The sequence below is a fragment of the Sorex fumeus genome, unplaced genomic scaffold (assembly GCF_029834395.1).
Source record: "Sorex fumeus unplaced genomic scaffold, SorFum_2.1 ptg000026l, whole genome shotgun sequence".
In the NCBI taxonomy this organism is placed as follows: domain Eukaryota; kingdom Metazoa; phylum Chordata; class Mammalia; order Eulipotyphla; family Soricidae; genus Sorex; species Sorex fumeus.
This window is the reverse complement of record NW_026606083.1, coordinates 9396182-9410336: the sequence shown is the minus strand read 5'-3', so window position 1 is coordinate 9410336 and position 14155 is coordinate 9396182.

The following is a 14155-nucleotide window of genomic DNA, read 5'->3' as shown; positions in this document are numbered from 1 at the left end:
TCATGTATTTGTTCAACTTCTTGCATAAATACTTTCTGGCTCTCTCTAATAAAAGGAAGCATTCTCTATCAAAACTTTCATTTCTTAATTTTCTCCACAGCACTTGTCATCACCTGTTTACAATATCTGCTTTGACCATTAGAGAACTTACTTTACTATACATATTACTCCTAAAGGTAGGACTTTTTTTGTGTGTTTAACATTTAACTCAAGGATCATCAAGAAGTTCCTACATTAAAAGGGTGACATTGAAAGGAAGAAAGAGCATCAACCATCGAATAAAGTAAGTCATAGAGAAAAACATTTATTGTAAATGAATGAAAATGCAAGTGCATTGCACACTGTCCTATCTCTCTAACGTGCATTTTCGCTAATGTGCTTTTGTTTTCACTTTTTGGCTAACTTTGCTGAGGGATGATAAATGGCCATTAGGAATCCTATGAAGCACCGAGATTATTGATTATTGTATTGGTTATTGCAATTTTGCTTTTCAAACATTGACTCTAAATGGAGTCAGATCAGATCAGATCTGTTGTCATGTCCGGCTTTGTGAAGGCTTTGAGGTGAATGCAGGTGACATAAATCTACTATTCTTGTTCCTTCCTCCTTGCTGAAGTCAGTATTTAGTTTTGAATATAGGCCAGGAGCGGGGGTTTCTGGAGCGATAGCACAGCAAGTCAGGAGTTTGCCTTGCACGCGGCTGACCTGGGTTCGATTTCTCTGTCCCTCTCGGAGAGCCTGGCAAGCTACCGAGAGTATTCCACCCACACAGCAGAGCCTGGCAAGCTTCCTGTGGCATATTCCACAGCCAAAAGCAGTAACAACAAGTCTCACAATGGAGACGTTACTGGTGCCCGCTTGAGCAAATCAATGAACAAACAGGAGGACAGTGCTACAGTGCTATTTTTTACTCCTTATTTTACTCCTCAGCAGACAGTCATACACCCTCCTTCTGGGGGCTATTATCAAGAGGCGTTAGGCAGTTATGCAGGCGTCTGTGTGGACAGGTGACACTATCCTCAGAGTGGCACTGCTGTGGTCAGTGGAACTGCCTGCCTTGCACAACAGCACACTTCCTACTTGTCTTCCAAATTGCACTTGGGGCAGGAAGACTCTGACATTTCCAGTTGATCTATATTCTCACCAAACTTAGTATTTTAAGTCCTTTGAATTTTTCCGCTCTAACTGTAATGGTACACTTCACTGTCATTTTAATATGCATTTTTCTAATAACTAATTATGCCAGACATTTTTCATAGTTATCCTGCATTTATTTTCTTAGGTAAAATGTCTTTCGTATGTCTTGATACTGATCAGATAGAGATATAATTGAGATAAAAATTATAGATCTAAAAAGAAGTTGCTTTATCACCTTTTCATAATTAACAATTCTGTAAGGTTTATTTGCATACAATTATTAAACTTTAAAACAATATGTTTAAAATGTAATATTTTCATATTAATTCAAAATTAATATTTTCATATTAATTGGAAATTAATATTTTCATAAAACAATATGTTGAAAAATTAATATTTCCTATTTCTTAAAAATCACTGTAAATAAATTTTTTAGATTTCAATTTTTCTTTGTTCACTATAAGAGCATAGAGTTGTGAACACTTTTTTCCATATCTTTTTTCTTGGTAGATTGCTTATATTTTCTTTAATAAATGATAAGGAAATATAATTTTTCTTTTTGTATTGACTACCTAGGGTTGCTGCAACAAAGTATCATAACTGGGTGATTCAAGACAACAGAAATGTATTGACTAAGTTCTGGGGAGGTTAGAAACCAAAATCAAGGTTTCAACAGGGTTTATTTCTTCTGAAAATAGTGGGGCAGTTTTTGTGATCCCTCTCTCTCTCTCTCTCTCTCTCTCTCTCTCTCTCTCAACCTTTGCTAACCCCAGGCATTCCTTGGCCTGTAAATGCATTGATCCAGTTCTTTGCTCTGTATTATGTTCTCTCCCTGTTTGTCTTTGGATATCAATTCTATTGAAATGACATCCAATTCTAATGTGTTTTATCTTACTCAATTTTATCTGCAATGATCTTATCTGGAAACAAACTTTTTTTTATTAGTGAAACACCATGAGGTACAGTTGTATATTTACAATTTTTTGTGCTTGGGTTTCGATTATACAATGATCAGATACCCATCCCTCCACCAGTGCCCATTTTCCACCACCATGGATAATATCCCCCCACCCCATCCCCCCATCCCCCCATCCCCCCCCCCCCCCGCCTCTGTGGCAGGGCAATCCCCTGTGTTCTCTCTCTCCTTTTGGGTGTTGTGGTCTGCAAAAGAGGCATTGAGTGGCAAACATGTTCAGTCCATAGTCTACTTTCGACATGCATCTCCCCTCCTGGGAGGATCCTCCAAACACCCTTTATTTGGTGCTCCCTTCTCTATCTGAACTGCCCTTTCCTCTAGGATACCCAGCTGGCCTCTAAGTTATGGAGTAATCCTCCTGGTGCTGATCTCAGCTATTCTTGGGTATTAATCTCATATTTTGTTACTTTATATCCCCCAGATGAATGCAATCTTTCTACGTCTATCCCTCTCTTTCTGACTCATTTCACTTAGCATGATACTTTCCATATTGTACCACTTGTATGTAAATTTCATGACTTCATCTTTTCTAACAGCTACATAGTACTCCATTGTGTAGATGTACCAAAGTTTCTTTAACCAGTCATCTGTTCTTGGGCATTCAGGTTTCTTCCAGTTTCTGGCTATTGTAAAGAGTGCTGCAATGAACAAACAATTGCAGATGTCACTTCAACTATAAATTTTTGCCTCTCTGGGATATATTCCCAGGAGTGGTATTACTGGGTCAAATGGGAGCTCAATTTCTAATTTTTTGAGAATCGTCCATACTGTTTTCCAGAAGGGCTGAACCAGTGGACATTCCCACCAACAGTGAAGGAGTGTCCCTTTCTCGCCACATCCACGCCAGCATCGGTTGCTTTTGCTCCTTTGAATGTGGGCCAGTCTCTGAGGTGTGAGATGGTATCTCATTGTGGGAAACAAACATTTTAAGGTACTGGAGCTAAAACATCAGAATATCCTCTGAGATAATATCATTCAATTTATAGCCCTTCTTTCCATTCTATGTGTCCTTCTCCTCCTGTATACACACCTGGAACTACTTACTGAATGTGACTTCCAGTACAACGTGAGTGGCGCTGAGGAGAACAATATCCACATCCACTCAAAACGATCACTCAATAATCAGGGAATATTGTACTTTGGAATTAATAATAAGAGTTATAACCATACACAGAGTCCCTAAAAAATTAAGTTCCAAGGAATATGTTTTAACATAAATAAGGTAGTTTATTATGTGAGAAAGTTCTAAGATGCAAAAATAGATCAATTTACAGAAAAAGAAAATCATCTGTATTTTGGAAAATATAAATAGAAGAGAAATAATATAGATTTGTGTGATAAAATTAAGTTCTAATGTTTTGTTAAACCGATGGCAAATTTTGTTTTAGCATAAAAGTTATAATGATTTTTCTTAGCTTTAGTTGAGAAAGTTAGGTATAACAGCTTTATTTTATTGAGTAAGCAATAGAAATAAAACAAAATGTATTTTTTGGTTTTTGTTGGTTGGTTGCGCCACTGGAGCGATAGCACAGTGGTAGGGCGTTTACCTTGCACGCAGCCAATATGGCCGACCTGAGTTTGATGCCTCCGCCCCTCTCGGAGAGCCCGACAAGCTACCGAGAGTATCTTGCCTGCACGGCAGAGCCTGGCAAGCTACCCGAGACGTATTCGATATGCCAAACACAGTAACAACAAGTCTCACGATGGAGACGTTACTGGGCCCGCTCAAGCAAATCGATGAACGATGGGAGGACCGTGACTGACTGATGACTTGGTTGGTTGGTTGGTTGGTTTGGTTTTGGTATTTGGTCCTCACCTGGCAATACTCAGCATATACTCTTTGCTCTGGATTCAGGAGTCACTCCTGGTGGATTTGGGGTACCAAATGTTGTGCCCGGGATAGAACCAGTTAGTTGGTTGCATGCAAAACAAGTGTCCTACCTGCTCTGCTATCTCTTTAGCTCTGGAAACAATAATTTTTCTAAGTAATAAAAAAGTTAAATATAAATAATTAAGTAAATGTGTTAAAAGAACAGAAAATGGTGAACAACTAAACTATGCAAGATTTTTAAATGGTGAATTTAAATCAAAGTATATCAGAAATTATAGCAAATGAACTAATTATTCTAAGAATTAAAGATTTGAGGATTGAATACAACTTTTTTTTAAAAGGAACACATTATATTTGACTTACTTTAATTACATTTGACTTCATTATATTTGACTTAGTTAATTTAAATAATATTTGAAAATAAGGGAATAGCCATTTTTTATTTTTATGGAAAAGTTTGTTAATGTTACTTTTAGGGTGTAAAAATAGCTGAGAGACACAATATACTTTCTGTTTATGGGTTAGACACTGCATTTCGTAGTCACATTGACTGCTTTAAACGTTGACAGTTTTGCATTATAAAAATCAGGACTGGCAAGATAGTACAGCTGCTAAGGTGCTTGCCTTGCATGTAGCTGACTCTGTCTTGAACCCTGCATGTGGTCCTTTGAGCACCACCAGAAGTAATCCCTGACTACAGAGCCAGGAGTCCACCCTGAGCACAGATGGGTGTGGTTCCACTTCAAAAAAAAGAAGCGAAATAATTATGTTAAAGCATTTTTAATTTTAAAATAATTGTGTACTATTACATTAAAGTTGGGCTGGAGCGATAGCACAGCGGATAGGGTGTTCACCTTGCAAGCGGCCAACATGGCCAACCCAAGTTCGATTCCTCCACCTTTCTCAGAGAGCCTGGCAAGCTACTCGTGACATATTCGATATGCCAGACACAGTAACAATTGTCACAATGGAGAGGTTACTGGGCCCGCTCGAGCAAATCAATGAACAACGGGAGGACAGTGACAGTGATTACATTAAAGTTATTTTAACTTTAAACCTACTTAAAGACTTTTAGTTATCTTAAAACTTATGAAAGGAGCCAGCTAGGATAGCAAAAAACTATAGTTCTATTGGTTGAATACTGACAATATCTACAGTCATCTTTGAGGGCACATGACCACGGCACCAGGCCAGAACAGTACACTGGAGTAAGCTCCTGACACAAAACAAACCCATAGAAAAATCTGTTAAATAGAGATCTGGAAAGAAAGTTCTAACAATTAAATTCTGTTGTGGAGAGATTCACTTTGTAATGTACGGAATCAATTAACATAAGTAGAGGCAGACAGAAGCCAAAATACAGCCGAGTAAAGCTGTGGGATGCCAGCAGCCAGAGGGAAGCAGGAACTGTTTAAATAGAGCCATAAAGAAGACTTGAAAGTAGAAATAAATTATTTTTGTCAATAGGAGAGTACAATGAGATTCTAACCAGGTGAACAATGAGGATACTGGAATAAGAAACGGTCGTGCTCAGATCCGGGGTCAAAACAGATTGGGGTCTCTTTTGATGCCCTTTGTTCTTCTTACTGCAGGCAGTGAGCTACATCTATTCAAATGTAAACGTCCGATTCCAGTTGTTAGGCATTCAAATGAATCAATGCTCTTGGCCAAGTTTGTGTTGACAAGGACACCGACGCCTCCAACACCTCTTTTATCACATGTTCCGAGGAACAATTCTTCTCCAGTGTCGAAAACGGCATGGTGAGATTCGTGCCTTCTTGTCTCGGTCAGACCAATGATGTCGTACTTGATCATTCGCGCTTGTACCATCAGGTCCTCGATGGATGCATCTGATGCTAGCATACGTGCATTGAAAGTACAGACGATCATTTTTGTCTTCCTTCGTTGTGGCAGCCTAGGTCGGCCTTGAGATTTTGTCGGCCTCTCCTTTCTCATCCTTCTCAGTGCTGCCATGTCGGTGAAGCCTTCAAGGTCAGGTGAATGAGACCAGTTGTAGTTACTGGTTTTGGCATATCGAATACACAGCGGATAGCTTGCTAGGCTCTTCCGTGTAGGCGAATACTCTCGTTAGCTTGCCAGTCTTTCCGAGAGGGATAGAGGCTTTTGGGGCGACCTCTAATCACCCTTGTAGGTGTTACCATATTTGAACCCTATCAAATATGGTACGACAATTCCGGAAGAATTATGATGTGTCGCGCAGCCGCTTGCGGCCGCGCAGGTCCGGAAATTGTCCTGGAGTGTGGCGATGGCTGGGTAGTGGAAGTAGTGTCGAAGAAATAGCTAAGAGGACGAAGAACCTCCGGCTCCAGGCACATCTCTTTGATTCCACTGTTCTTCCTGCATTAACATATGCCTCAGAGACCTGGGCCCTACGCAAACAAGATGAGAACGCTATTCAGGTCTCCCAAAGAAGAATAGAAAGAGCTATGCTTGGAATATCACGTTTCACTCAAGTGAGAGAAAGAATCCGGAGTTCTGACATCCGTCGATCAAGGATCAGGGACGCTGTCTCATTTGCCAAGGTGTCGAAAATCAGATGGGCTGGTCACGTAATGAGATTTAAAGACGACCGTTGGACTAGAGCTGTTACTGACTGGATTCCACGGGATGTCAAAAGACGGCGTGGCTGCCCACCTACCAGATGGTCAGACTTCTTCGTCAAGATCATGAACAATCGGTTTGAGGCCCTTCATGTTCCCGGAGCGAAGAGATGCCATTGGGCTACACTAGCACGCGACAGGGACAAATGGAGACGTTACTGGCGCCCGCTCGAGCAAATCGACGACTAACGGGAAGTTAAGTGATTAAGTGATTAAGTTCTTCTTACATTCTATGTTGGAATTAATTCTTCATCATCAACATCATTATAGACGATGAGAGACTGCTATGAAGCTGGTCCTCCTTTCTTTACTTTTCTTTTCTTTTCTTTTCTTAATGACATACAGCAGTGTTCATGCCTTACTCCTGGTTCTGTGCTCAGGGATCACTCTTGACAGTACTCTAGTGCCAGGGATAGTGCATCCAACCCAGGTCTGTTGCATGCAAGGCCAGAAGCCTTCCATCTGTACTCTTCCTCCAGCACCAGCCTTATCTTATTTCTTAAAATTAAAAATAAACCTGTCTTATGAGGAATGTGACCAGCTGTCTTGCAACTAGAAATAACCTAAATCAGATGGATTATTTGTGTCTTCTCATTTTCTTTATTTCTGGAAGGCCCCCTTGGTTTATACCTATAGGCTGGGTGAGAAATAGGCATAAAGTTTTCTAGAAAAGTGGCAGAAACCCTTGCCTGATTGTTTAGAAATGGGAGAAGGCCTGGTACATTGAGAAAAGCAGAAGTGCTCCAAAATCTGAAAGCATGTATGTATTTAGATGGGGTTCAGGGGACAAACTGGGTACGTATAAGAAGGGTTAAATATGGTATGCTGCAAATTTTAGGTCATGTTCTGAAAACTAAGTGGTGACATTGGAGTCCTTCAGTAGTGGATATGACAGTTTTGCATTTCATAAAAATTTCACTGGTAGCTCTGTGGAAAGATTTCAGAGCTCCATGTCGCCTCTGCATGCCTGTCACAAATCTTTATTCATGGTCAGTGTGCTAAATGATGGTCCATGGTGAAAGATGAAACAGTCAATGTTGTGAAACAGACATTTCCTCTGTAGCCTTTTCCCAGATAGGCACTGCTTCTCTCATCCATTCACACTTGCAGAAAACCAACTAGAATTCTACTTCCTCCCCAAAGGATTTGTGGATTGGCTTTGGTTTTCGTGTTTTGTTTTCCCATTTTCTCTTCTCTGAACTTGTCTGATATGTGACTTGCAGTTTTATATGTGCCAAATCACTAGCTGCCTTTATGGAGTTTTTTTTTTCTACACAGTTAAATTCTAAAGGTTTTCATTGAAGGGATCATATCTTTTATTCTTTCTGCAGGATTTGGTACCTCACTGGTCTTATAGTCTGCAATAAAAAGACTTGTTGATGGGCAAGCGGAGAAATGGATGAATGAAGTTAAGGAAATCGAACATGGTTTAGCCCTATGACTAACCTAAGTACCATCCCATTATATTAAATGAATAAAGGATAATATTATATGGCAGTGGTGGTCATTTTAACAGTGAAATTTTTAGTTGGATTTTCAAAGGAAGATGAATATTTTCAACATAAAGATCCTCTTCCTACAAAACCCAACCTCTTTTGTTATTTTTATTTTTTTATTGATTCACTGTGAGAAAAAGAGTTATAAAGTTGTTTATGGTCAGGTTTCAGTCATACAGTGTTTCAACAATACATTTCCCACCACTAATGGCCCCGATTTTCCTCCCACCCCACCCTCAGTCTGTCTCTATGGCAGGCACTTTACTCCTCATCCTCCCTCTCCCTCTATTTCTCTCCCTTTTCTCTCCCTTCTCTGCCTCTCTCCCTGTTCTTCCTCTCTCTCCCTCTCTTTCCCTCTCTCTGCTCTCTCTCTCTATCTCTCTCTATTTCTCTCTCTGTCACTCTCTGTCTATCCCCCCACTTTTTAGGCATTATGGTTTGCTATCCAGGCACTGAGAGGTTATGATGTTTGTTCCTTTAACTATTTTCAGCATCATGCAAAATTAAAAATCTTTTGCACAGTGAAAAATAACAAAGACAATCTCTAAGAGTTGCTTCAGTCAATCTTTTCAGAAGACCACTCCAGATTATCTTTTCACAAGACCACTCCAGATCATCTTTTCACACACAGTTTCTAATACATTGGCAAATGAGGTATGTTGTTCTAATGTGTTCATGGATCATACTCTGAGACTCTCTGAGACTCTTCATGACGAAGTGTCCTTTATCCTTTCACTGGAAGACTGTCTGTGGCATCCCCGGTTTAGCACTGTGTCCCTGAATCTATTGTCTCAGGATTTTCACATTATCATTGTCTGCTCCCTTCTCTCCTTCTTATATGAGCTGACCTTCTTACACTGGAGGATTCGAATCAGTATGCTTGTGAGCTTCATAGCAATTATGGCTTTGAGTGTTAATAAGTATTTATTCTGATTTTATTAGGAATGATGTTATGATTATGTGAAATTATAGAAACGTGTGAATTGGTTATGGGTCTCACAAACAAAGCCTTTGAAACTGTTGCCAAAAGTGAAAGTAAACTGGCTTCCATAAAAAAATTCTTTGTTAAAATAAACATATAAAAAGGGCTGCAGCAAGTTTTCACTCAGTGACAGAGTCAGAGGGATAAAGAACTGTGACATTGACTCTACCATTTCCGGGTGAAAATTGTACTAAGAGCCTCTAAACATGCTTCATGATGTTTGCTTTCGTGAAAGGAATGTTCTACAGCCATCGCTTAGAATAACTATGATTCTTTGTTTTCCCCCTGGAGATACAGGGTAAATGGCTGGAACTGACAGTAGCAGTTTGTTCCATGACCTATGACCACGTTCAGATGCACAGGTGACCGAAAAGGGCAGAGTTATATCCTGGTACAGGACCCAAAGTCGTGTATGTGAATGACAATTAGTTTCAAAAATCAATAAAATGCAAGACAGGTGACATAGGTGATGGAGCTGGAATGTAATGATATGCTGACTGATCTTTGAGGAAGTGAGTTGTTGTATATGAGAATTTTCTTTTAAAGGGTTGGATGACTTAGTCTAGTTAGTTCCCAGCAAAAAATAAAAAAATAAGATATTGAGATGCTATTCAAGCTAGCACATTGTCAGTTTCCAGGGATTCTGTTATATGAGAGGCCCATAATGCTTTCCAGTGACTTAAAGAAATATTCGTTTTAAAAATTTGGATTAAGAGATTAAAATCTAGAAAACTTCTTTTTTATCTTCTGCCATGGCTAGCTACTGTGAGGGCTTTACTAATGTATCTTTATCTTATTGCATTTTTTTTCTCACTGTATATCACAATAACAATAATGTAGAACAATTCCTCAGATAGAGAGCACTTATAAAAATACTTTGAAGAGAGGTGCCAATGAAATCATATTATTTCATGTACACTACTGAATGACCAATGAACATCAAATCTGAACGAGGATTCTATCTCTGCTGAAATAGCATGATGTGATAAAAAGAGAAAGCTGGAATTGAAAAATAAAAGTTAAAAAATCTGGCAATTAATTGAGAATTCTCAGCACATCCAGATAACTAATTATCATGACTTTGCTATACAGAGCAGCATATTGCAACAAACTGTAAGTTTCCCTTTTGCATGTTTGTGTGTTTTGTTTGGTTTGGGGGCCACAGCCGGCTGTGCTCAGGGCTTACTGCTGGCTCTCTGCTCAGGGAACGGTCCCAGGGATGTGCAGGAGACCCTCTGGGATGCTGCGGATCGAACCTGACTTGGCTGAGTACAAGGCAGGCGCCCTACCTGCTGTACTATGCTGTATGATGTCTCAACCCCAAACTGTAAGGTTTATTGTGAACTCTTCCCATTATGTTAGCTCTCATTCAAAGAAAGAGCATCATAAGATATGGTAGGTACAGTCAGTTGCCACACGGCAGAGCCTGGCAAGCTACCTGTGATGTATTCGATATGCCAAACACAGTAACAACGAAGTCTCCAATGGAGACATTACTGGGCCCACTCGAGCAAATCGATGAACAATGGGAGGACAGTGACAGTGACAGTGACAGTCAGTTCCATAGTTGACCTGATTTCCCCTCAACAATTAGAAATTAAATTCAGAATAAGGTTAGACAAGTAGAAGAAGGGGCATAGTCATCTGGAGATAAATTGGTAAGAAAAAGAAATGACTTCCTGTTTAAGCTAAATGCTAAATATAACACATTGAGGGTGAAGGAGTTAACAACCATGCTTATTCACACACACACACACACACACACACACACACACACACACCTCACTGAAACACATTTTCTATCCCACATTGTCTCAGGGAGATAATTGCTTGGATAGAAGCGGCATTGCCCATGGCTACTGAGCAGACCCATGGCAGGGATAAGTCAAATAACTGGATGTTCCCCTCATTGAGCAGAGGTAGATCAAAGACCCCTGTGTCTTCCCCCTTCAGACTCGTGGGCTGGTTACCATTGAAGAGTCACGCAAGAGTCACACAAAGGTGTGGTGTCCTAGGAGAGATATCATAGCCACTTCTTGGTCAAGAGTGAGTGAGTGATTGAAATGTACAGAATGGAGACAACTCAACTGGCTTCTGCTTCGAGGCATACCCTCCCAACATTTTCATTCTTAAAGTGGTTAGCAGGGTAGTTTAAGTTCTTTAGGGAGTTCAGATTCCCTTAAAGATAATTTACAATGTAAGTCTCCTGCTTCTGTCCTGTGAAAGCACTGCCACAAGTGGAACTTTTCATCAGGCTACCAGAATAAATGACCAAGATCAATAGCAATAAGCTAGCAAATAAGTAAAAATTATTTTTAAATGGCTTGCTAAACTAGGCTAAGTAAGGGAAGCTTTTGCAGCCATTAATTAGAACCACACTTATGTACATTGGAGTGAAGTAGATGTAGTATAATTGTAAAAAATGTAGGAAGAATAGAGTGGATCCATTCAGTATCAGTTTATATGTCCATACCATCAATGGCAAACTATATGATCAAACTCTCACAATGACATCAGGAAAACAGGTGTTTATTTTTTGAATAGCCAAAAGAGGCAGGGTACATTAAAGAATGTGATATAGTAAGTCATAGTAAAAATGTTTCATCCTCGAGCCTGCAAATGGTAAAAAAATGTAAATCAAAGACAAGAAATGTTTTAAAACCGTTTTTTAAAAAATAAGTAACATCATATTGAAAAGGTTGAAAATGCCAAAGAGAATTTTTAATGAAAAACATTCTAGTGAAATTTAAGTTCAAGAGAAAGAACTTTAAAATGTTCTGGAGAGAAATAAAAATAGAACAAAAATTATCCTGATGTCAGTTGTTTCAGAAGTCTGTCATCTGTAAAGAAACATGATGTGTCTATGAAAGTGCATCAAGGACAATGGGAAAATTGCCGCAAAATTCTGAAGACAAAGAAGTGTTATTCTGTAGTTTTATGTCCAGTTCACTATGAGCCCATTTATAGGTGGGACTGTTTTTAATTCATTTGGACCTTTTGTGTCTTTCATCGGCTGATTTTTAAAGTAAAAGTAATCAGTGATGTTGGCTAATATCTATCAAATCTATCATTTATCAATTTTCTCTCCATAACAGTTTTTTGTGTTGATTTCTGTGTTATTTTCTGATTTCTCTGGTTTAAACTGGGCATTTTATGTTTAGTTATAAATATCCACCTTTTCCCTTTCATTATCCTCCTTATAAAAATTGTGTTATTTGTCCTAGAGTTTCCAGTACACATTTTAAATCTAAGGCTACTTTAAAATAATTCTATACCGTTTACATATGCATATCTTAGAATATTTTAATAGTGTATCCCTGATTATTCCATACTTTATTAATTGCTTGTTGCTGGGGTATTTGGAGGATGGAGATTCCCTCATAAACAGTGCCCAAATGGCCTGCAGACCACTCCCACGAGAGTGGACCCAATTGTAAGGCTGAGAGTTTCATTACTGGGCCCAACATAGTAGTATTGCTTTGAGTTGGTGTTTCTAGGGTTCACAGGACCACCCTGGGTGATGGTTGGTGAGCCATGCGTTACCAGGGATAGAATTTGCATCACATATGCTACAGCCTACCTTATTGCTATTGACTAATTTCAGTTATCCATGGTCTTTAACCAACCAGTGCATTATTACAGTTAGGACTTTAGTTAGTTTTAGATTAATTAGGAAATTACAAAACTAAAACATGCTGATTTACCTTCATATATTCCTTCTCCTTTTTTTATTATTATTGCTTTCTTTATTTAAATCTGAGTTCCTGGCACACATTAGGTTTATTACGCCTAAATTATCCACTTATTCAAGGATGGTCCGGTAGCAGTCAATTCCTCCTCTTTTGGTCTGCTGTAGAATGGCATTGTACCTTTACTCTTGAAAGATAGTTCAACACAGAAGTTGGCATTTTTTTCTTTTCACTTAGAAGGCTTTAAATATTTGATTTCATTCTCCTCTTGCCTGTGTGATTTCAGTGGAGACATCCAGAATAACCCTTATCCTCATTCCTCTAATATGTCTTGGGGGATGGGTGTGGTGTGGTAACAACAGTTTGAAAAGGTGTGAAAGTGTCTCATGAGATCAGGCCATCTTGCAAGCAATGCTACCACACTTAAAAATAAGATTTCTTTCCCCCACTGGTATCAATGTATCCTTGCTGTTTTCAGTAGTCTAGATTTGAACATGCTGTGTCTGAGTAGAGATAATTGTCATGGGTTTGTTTGTTTGCCAAGGTGGTGCTATGAGGTATGAACACGAGGGTCAGGGTTTGGGCTTGGTGGTACTGGGTGCCCTTTGCTCAGAGACCCTAAGGTCACATCTGGCCATGCTTGCCTTGAACTTCCATATTGATGATCTAACACCTGTCTCATATCAGAGCTTGAGTCTAATGCTTATCACTTCCTGTTGTGTATTGTCCCTCCTTGTTATTAGCATATCTTACAATGTCTTGTTAAAAGCCAGGTGTGATATCAGGATCCAAGGCAAATCCAGCTGAATCATGAGATTTTGTTTATTCCATGGAGATCAGCTGTGTTTGACTTTGTGCTTGCTCTGAAGGCAAACGCTTTCAATCTCCTCTCCTTAAACTGGTTCTGTCACTCTTCTTCCCTTTTACATATTATACCCAAAATACAGTAGAATAAGTATAAGATGATCTCAGTAGATACTCGGAAATGCTTTAATAATTAAAATATTAAAATTCCCCGTAGTCTGGAAATAGAAAAGAAATCCATCTAAAAAACTTAAGAAAGTCTAGTTAACAGAATTTTAATACAGACCTATGTCTCACTATCCCCCTACAGGAAAAGTGCTCCTCTAGGTTTTTGTTCATTTTATTCACTAGGATTTGCAAAGCTGTTGAAAACAAGGTTATAGTTTTTAATTTTCCTTATTTTCTAATTAAAATTTTAATTAAATTTTAAACATTTAAATAAAAAATTCTAAATTTTAAGCTAAATTGTCTCATTGAGGGTGACAAATTTTGGAAGAGATTTGTTTTATAAGAGGAGACATTTTAACTGTAGAGGTAGCACAGTGCAGAAGGTGTTTGCAGAAACCCACAGGGTCAGTCTGGGTTTTGTCCCTGGCACGCCACATGGTCCACTGAGTCC